Genomic DNA, 7,308 nt, shown 5'->3' with positions numbered 1-7,308 from the left:
TATGAAAGGGATGTGTAGACTTCGACGAGGGAAGAGAAGCGTTATCGCCCACCCTGAGGAAGTTCCGTCCCTCTCTAGTCATAAGCACGCGTGGAAAATAAACTAGGGTCCATTATTAAAATACAGGGCAACATCTCCATCCATTCCTACTGCAGCATCAGTGAACTTAAAATATATCAGTGTTTAGCGGCTGGGAATTTCAGGATTCTCCGAGGATACAATTTTTATTATACATGGAATAGTTGTTATTGCATAAAAAAATACATACTGTTATAATAATTTTTATTAGAACAGATTATTTGGTATTACTATTGGCTGACTTTGAGAATAATTGTTAAACTTGCCCTACTTTTGGACGAAAATCAACGAAAAACAGAAAAAAATATAGAAAGGAATTAGTTTTCAATCAATTTCTCCCAGATACAAAAGTATTTTCTCAATATCATTTACCTCCATCCGCATCAGTATTAAACGCAGTATGAAAGATTTATGAGCATTTCATAAACACAAATTCAAGTGCTCAATACAAATGATCATAGGCACTAAAAGTATGATATGCGTATTTTAAAAAATGGATGGCAATATATTCCCACCATTGCCCTAAATGATCTTCATTATCATCATAGCCAACAATCCTAAGATTGGTTTGACGCAGCTCTCCATTCCTCTTTCCTATCCACTAGCTTTGCATAGCTAAGTATTTATTCTCTTATACATCGAGGATTTCACTGATTGAACAATACACTGATAGCGACACTCATTTCTCTGCAGGCGTGGCAAATTTTAACGGCTGTTGTACTGCTATGTGGAAGGCAAGGGGAAACCACCACATTATTATCTCCAGGAGTTGCAGCTACTCCATCTTTAAGTAATCAGACATGATAGAATTCTGTCTGGTAAAACATTTAATGATCATAAACACGAAAGAAAAACAAACGAATTTAGAGTAAAAATTTCCAAGCATCAAAAAACAACACACCTCCATCGATTTCAATTACTATATGAATGCATTTTTAACATATCATTATCGAAATGATGATTTTCATTCCCAATTAAGTTGATCTAATGACCTTAATTACTCGAATTGATGACGACTGTATGTCATCATCAAAGACTTGGGTTGTAAACTGGATTCTTGAGGAGCCTTGGAAACGGAAATCCAATATTCCCAAAACACCTATATGATATGTTCGCTCCCGAGAACATTATAAAGTTATATTGAACGTATTATAGACGTAATGGATTTCATTCTCAAATGAGATGATTAATTGGAGAAAAAAATTGATTACTGCTTTCGCAAACGATATGTTAATGAGTTTCGCGGAAAAATTTGGTTTTTATGATAACCAGAAGCGAAATCCGTAGGTATAAGCATGTAGATTGCTTTTTGAAAGAAAGTGAATATTCAATTCCCGTCACGTATTTTCATCCGGCGTGAATTGAGTCCCAGCGTCCCACGCCGGTGTGAGCTTACCTTGAAAGCGTTGGTCTGAGAAATGAAAGGTTCGTTATTTTCATGAAAACTTCATAATATGCTTTTCTAATAAGAATCTACTTATGGTCTAGGAAGAACGTTTATCCAGCATCATTACTTGAAAATTGAGTTTCAAAATCAAAATTTTTTTAAGAGCTCTTACAGTAATTATAGTTTAATCATTCAAAAATGTTGTTCAGAACCGGAGTATTTAAATCGCTTGGATAGAAAAACATTTAAGATTTCCCTGAAACCATAATATTTATGACAAAAATAAAACAGGGTGGTCAACAAACTTTTTCAGCAATAAACTAAATTATGGTGTCATTGAAGTTCTGTTCGTTACCCGGAAATATCCCTAGGATCGAGCAAAAGAGATGGAGACAGGGTAAAGTAAAAACTTGAAGGATATTATTGCCCATGTTATCGGAAATATTACCCTGCTTTATCACTTTTATGGGTGACACATATCATGGAAAAACAATTCAACAGCATTTGCGAAAAGTAATCGTATTCAGCTTTTGGCCACCCTCATTAAATAATTTGTCAATAATTAGCCTTTTCAAGGTGCCATTTGAATTATGGATAAGTATTTATTCTTCAAGGAAATAACCGCGGGCTAGTCAACAACACACATACATTCAAGGAGTCAATGGCATGTGGTCGTAATTGTGTGATTATTCCACTAAGGAAATATCACTTGCATTGACCGGGATTCCAGCCGCACTACCATTTAAACATGACACCCTCTTTTGAAGGAGATGCCTTCGAATCCCGGTTTAGGCAAGTGTTTGTCCCTCCACGAAATTTTCTCTCAGTAGGTAAACCGTTGTAAATTCAATTATTTTTTTAATTCAAGTAGTCTGGTCCAAATTAATATTTAGGAAAAAATAAATAATAGATAGGATTCATTGCTGGCAATTTAAATGTTCTTATTTTATTGTTAAACTAAAAATTCACTGGATTATTTTAAAATTTGCTCTTCGACTGAAGGAAAATCACTAAAAATAGCACAATTTGGAAAGCATATAGTTTTCAAAAAAACTTATCCCAGATACCACAATATTTTCCAACATTATTTTCCCTCTTTCCTCATAAATTTCCAACATAGCATGAGAGATTTTTTAGCGTACAACCAAAACCCAAAGATTTTCACCAATTCGAGTTGATCAATGGCGCCTAAAGTTGATAACCGAATTTTAACGATTTTTAATGAAGAGATGATATTTTCCCACGATTGTTTTCATGTTCAATCAATTTGCTAATTATTTGAAAATTCTTGACATGTCAATTATACAAGATATCTCTTGAAACATTGCCCTTGTATAAACTCAGCGCCTTGTGATATCGAGCTCAACTCGACATATCGCGAAAGATCTCAATACCTACTGGTGTTAGAATCATTTTCAAGGACGTAGGTTTCACCAGAATTGCTATCGCATGATTCAAAGCCAGAATTAGCATATCATTGATTTCCCTTATATCCAAACGCTCACAATCTCGTGGATTCGACATCTTCACCGCCAAGCGCAGCAATGACAGAATGTACGAAGGAGGAGCGCGACTATACTCTTAATTCCAAATATTTTCGTCAACCATGATAGGTAATGCCAAATCATATATTTTTTTTAAACACAGAGAGTTGCAGAATACATCGGATCAAACTAGACTCGCCTACGGTGCGGGGAACGTGAACTATTTGAGGAAGAGCTCGCTCGCTCGCCTACAAATATGACCCAAGTATATCTGAAAATGTCCCAACTGTTGGTGAGTATTATATATCACCTTTAAAGTGGTTTTGAATACGAGTTAATGCAAACTAAGGGGCGAAATGACACAACAAGTATTACCCAGGGATGTGATCCGATACGAAAAAGCACTTTAAAGCACGAAATTTCAATAGTTTCGGACCGCTGCCACTTTAAGGCACTAAACCGATTGCACGAAATGGAATGGCACGAAGGCTCCCCAAATCCGAAAAGGCACTTTAAAGAAAAAACTGCCGATCCGAAAATGCACGATAGTTTCGTACCATAAAGCGGAATATGGTTTCGAATCTTACATCTCACTCACTCAACGTCGAAGAGAGGCTGATTACCTTTCCAGCGTAAGCGAATATTCAGTGGAGAAGTGGGCGATGCCCGTAAAGGATACGGGCATCGCCGGGGAGGACGAAAACGCGCGCCCGTGACACATACGGGCATAGACTGCAAAGTGCTAAGTGTAAATTTGCTGCAGTGGGAGATGCAGTTGGGCTCACCTCCGGAGTTGTCTCTTGGCGAGGATGAGCGCCATGAGGAGGATGTTGGCGGCCATGCCGAGAGCGCCGAGGGCGAAGATGAGCGCGGCTTCGGTGGTTCCCCCTGGGTGGCACTGGAACACCCGAGTCGCGTTCCCCGTCGCATTCGCCGCCGTCGAGCCGCTCCCGAAGCGCAGATTCGCCCCGATCATCGCGGCCGCCGAGCCTACAAAGAGAACAAATTTCTTTTAATAAACATTAGATTAGCCTGGATAGCTCGGTGGTCTGAGCATCTGCCCGGAAAGCAGAAGGTCCGTGGTTCGATTCCCGGTTCAGGTGAACTTTTTTCCATGTGTTTTCGGCCTTCATTCCATCTCCACGCCACAGTGTGTCATCGTCTTGCATTTATGTTTCTATCTCTTTCTTTCAATTTCTATTATGTGTTATTATGATTGTATATTCGCCTGTGGCGACCTGTGTGAATGTGAATTTGAAATGTATATGACCTATATGGTTCGTTTCCTCTTCTTGGGATCAGCGTTCCCCGAAACGCATGTTCTATATCTTTCCTGCTGTGTGTGTGACTGTGGCCATCTTTAATTCCATTTCTTCTTCTGTCCGCGTTGAATTCTTCGTTCGTGGCGGGACCTACGCCCAGAGCCATCTCTTGGCCAAATGATAGGGCTAGACCTCGGGGGATTTGGTGTATAAACCCCCGCCGAAAACACTGGAGATTAGATTAGCCTGGATAGCTCGGTGGTCTGAGCATCTGCCCGGAAAGCAGAAGGTCCGTGGTTCGATTCCCGGTTCAGGTGAACTTTTTTCCATGTGTTTTCGGCCTTCATTCCATCTCCACGCCACAGTGTGTCATCGTCTTGCATTTATGTTTCTATCTCTTTCTTTCAATTTCTATTATGTGTTATTATGATTGTATATTCGCCTGTGGCGACCTGTGTGAATGTGAATTTGAAATGTATATGACCTATATGGTTCGTTTCCTCTTCTTGGGATCAGCGTTCCCCGAAACGCATGTTCTATATCTTTCCTGCTGTGTGTGTGATTGTGGCCATCTTTAATTCCATTTCTTCTTCTGTCCGCGTTGAATTCTTCGTTCGTGGCGGGACCTACGCCCAGAGCCATCTCTTGGCCAAATGATAGGGCTAGACCTCGGGGGATTTGGTGTATAAACCCCCGCCGAAAACACTGGAGATTAGATTAGCCTGGATAGCTCGGTGGTCTGAGCATCTGCCCGGAAAGCAGAAGGTCCGTGGTTCGATTCCCGATTCAGGTGAACTTCTTTCCATGTGTTTTCGGCCTTCATTCCATCTCCACGCCACAGTGTGTCATCGTCTTGCATTTATGTTTCTATCTCTTTCTTTCAATTTCTATTATGTGTTATTATGATTGTATATTCGCCTGTGGCGACCTGTGTGAATGTGAATTTGAAATGTATATATATATATATATATATATATGTTACTTATGAAAGACACCACAGGTGATATGAATATAAATAAATGCCATGATAGGCCACAAAAAACACAGACACAAATAAAAGAGGACTCACACGTTAGTTTCTTTCAAATTTTCGACCTCTTAGGGTCTTCGTCGGGAGGGAGGCAAGAAGAGACTGAGGACGAGGACAGAGGATGCCTAAAGGCTGAGGAGATTAGGATAAGATAGGGGAAGGGAGAGGATGGGGAATGGGGGATAGGAGAAGGCTATGGAGATCAGTGGGCCCTGTTAAGGCCAGGCGGGTTGAATGCTTGGTGTAGCCAAATGGAAGACAATTCAAGCGTTTTTAATTCTAGCGGTGAGGCGGAGGGTGGGAGGGAGGCAAGTATTCCTATGTGAAAGCAGTCATCAAATTCTAAATTATGGGAAAAGGCGTGGCTAGGGACAGGAAGCGAAGCAGATTGGGAAGTGGGTTTGCAAGAAGCTCGATGGTTGTTAATCCGTAGGTTGAGTGAGGTGGTGGTTAAACCAATGTAGAAGGCGGGGCAGGAATTACATAAAAGGATATAAATTACGTTACTGGTTGTACAGGTGGGGGATGGAGTGGAAGGAAGCGGAAAAGTGAGAAATTTGTTAGGAAGTGGCTGGGTAATGAGGATAGCACACGTTTTGCACCGGGGTCGTTGGCAAGGGATAGGTAAAGAGCTAGTACGGGTGGTGAACCTTGAGAGTGGTTTAGTCGTTTTGAGAATGGAAGATAGATTAGGCGGCCGACGGAAGGATAAGGATGGACAGCTAGAGAAGATTTTTCCAGTAGTGACATTGTTAGAAAGAATCGGAAAAAGGCTTTTGATGATTCTGTTCAAAGCCTGCACGCCCGGGAAGTATGTGGTGGAAAGGGAGAGATGTGTGGTTTGTTTCTTGGTATGAATTTTGGGTTTGTAAGTATTGTGTAGGATTTTCTTACGCAGAAGGTTCTCAGGATATCCTCTACGAAGAAGGGAGTGGTGAAGATTATTAAGAAAAATGTCCAAGGATTCGGGATTATTGCAAATTCTGTGGCCTCTTACTGAGAGAGAGTAAGGAAGGGATTGTTTAGTGTGTGAGGGGTGACAGCTGTTGAAGTGAAGATATTGTTGTTTGTTAGTAGGTTTAATGTGGACTGAAGTGATGAAACTTTTATTTTCTAGGGAAATGGTAACATCGAGAAATGTTATTCGGGAGGGGGAATGGTTAGAGGTAAAAGATAGTTCGGAGAATTCATTGAGTGCTGAAATGAAAGAGCTCAGTGAGTCTTCTCCATGAGGCCAGAGAAGGAAGATATCATCTATATAGCGAAGCCAAAGTGACGGTTGAAGTGGGTAGGATGATAGGAAGGATTCTTCAAGGAGACCAAGAAATAAATTTGCGTATGAAGGGCTGAATCTGCTTCCCATGGCGCAACCTTTGATCTGCAAATAATGTTTATCGTTGAAGGAGAAGGCGTTTTTAGTGAGGATTAGGTGAGAGAGATCGATTAAAAAGTCAGTGCTGGGTATCTGAGGTGTAGGTCGATTGTCAAGAAAGTGTCGAAGGGAGGCAAGGCCTTCTACATGAGGTATAGAGGTGTATAGTGAGGTCACGTCGATAGTGACCATAATGATGTCTTTATCAACCGGGAGAGAGGTGGAATGGAGGCGATTGAGGAAATGGTACGTATCTTTAATGTAGGAAGGAAGGGAGTGTACAAGAGGCTGAAGATAATAGTCAACAAAGGAAGAGATTCGTTCTGTGGGGGAATTTAAAGAGGAGACGATTGGGCGACCAGGATTGTTGGCCTTGTGAATTTTCGGTAGAATGTAGAAGTGAGGGGTTCGCGGATGGGGTGGAGATAATAAGGAAATGTCTCCACTAGAAAGGCCCTCTCTTGGTGCTTTCCTTTTTAAAAAGGATTGGATGTTTCGGTGAAAGGCAGGGTTGAGATCATGCGAGGTAGGTGTGTAGGAAGAGGTGTCAGAGAGTTGTCTTTGGGCTTCGGTTAGATAGTCGGTGGAGTTGAGCACAACAATAGTAGATCCTTTGTCTGAGGAAGTAACGACAATATCAGAATTTTTTCTCAGATTGCTCAGTGCTCTTTTTTCGGTAGTGGAGAGGTTTGTTG

General features: G+C 41.0%; 2 non-coding genes across 2 annotated transcripts; both read left to right on the top strand.

Moving 5' to 3' along the window:
- The first annotated feature begins 3,979 nt into the window (after positions 1-3,979).
- Positions 3,980-4,052, top strand: Trnas-gga. Its single transcript has one exon. It is a non-coding gene; the product is annotated as a tRNA-Ser (tRNA).
- Positions 4,053-4,455: 403 nt separating this feature from the next.
- On the top strand, positions 4,456-4,528 carry Trnas-gga. The gene has a single exon. It is a non-coding gene; the product is annotated as a tRNA-Ser (tRNA).
- Positions 4,529-7,308: the final 2,780 nt, after the last annotated feature.

This window comes from Ischnura elegans, chromosome 6 (assembly GCF_921293095.1).
Source record: "Ischnura elegans chromosome 6, ioIscEleg1.1, whole genome shotgun sequence".
NCBI lineage: Eukaryota > Metazoa > Arthropoda > Insecta > Odonata > Coenagrionidae > Ischnura > Ischnura elegans.
The sequence above is the reverse complement of the archived record's forward strand: the minus strand, read 5'-3'. Positions and strand labels throughout refer to the sequence as shown.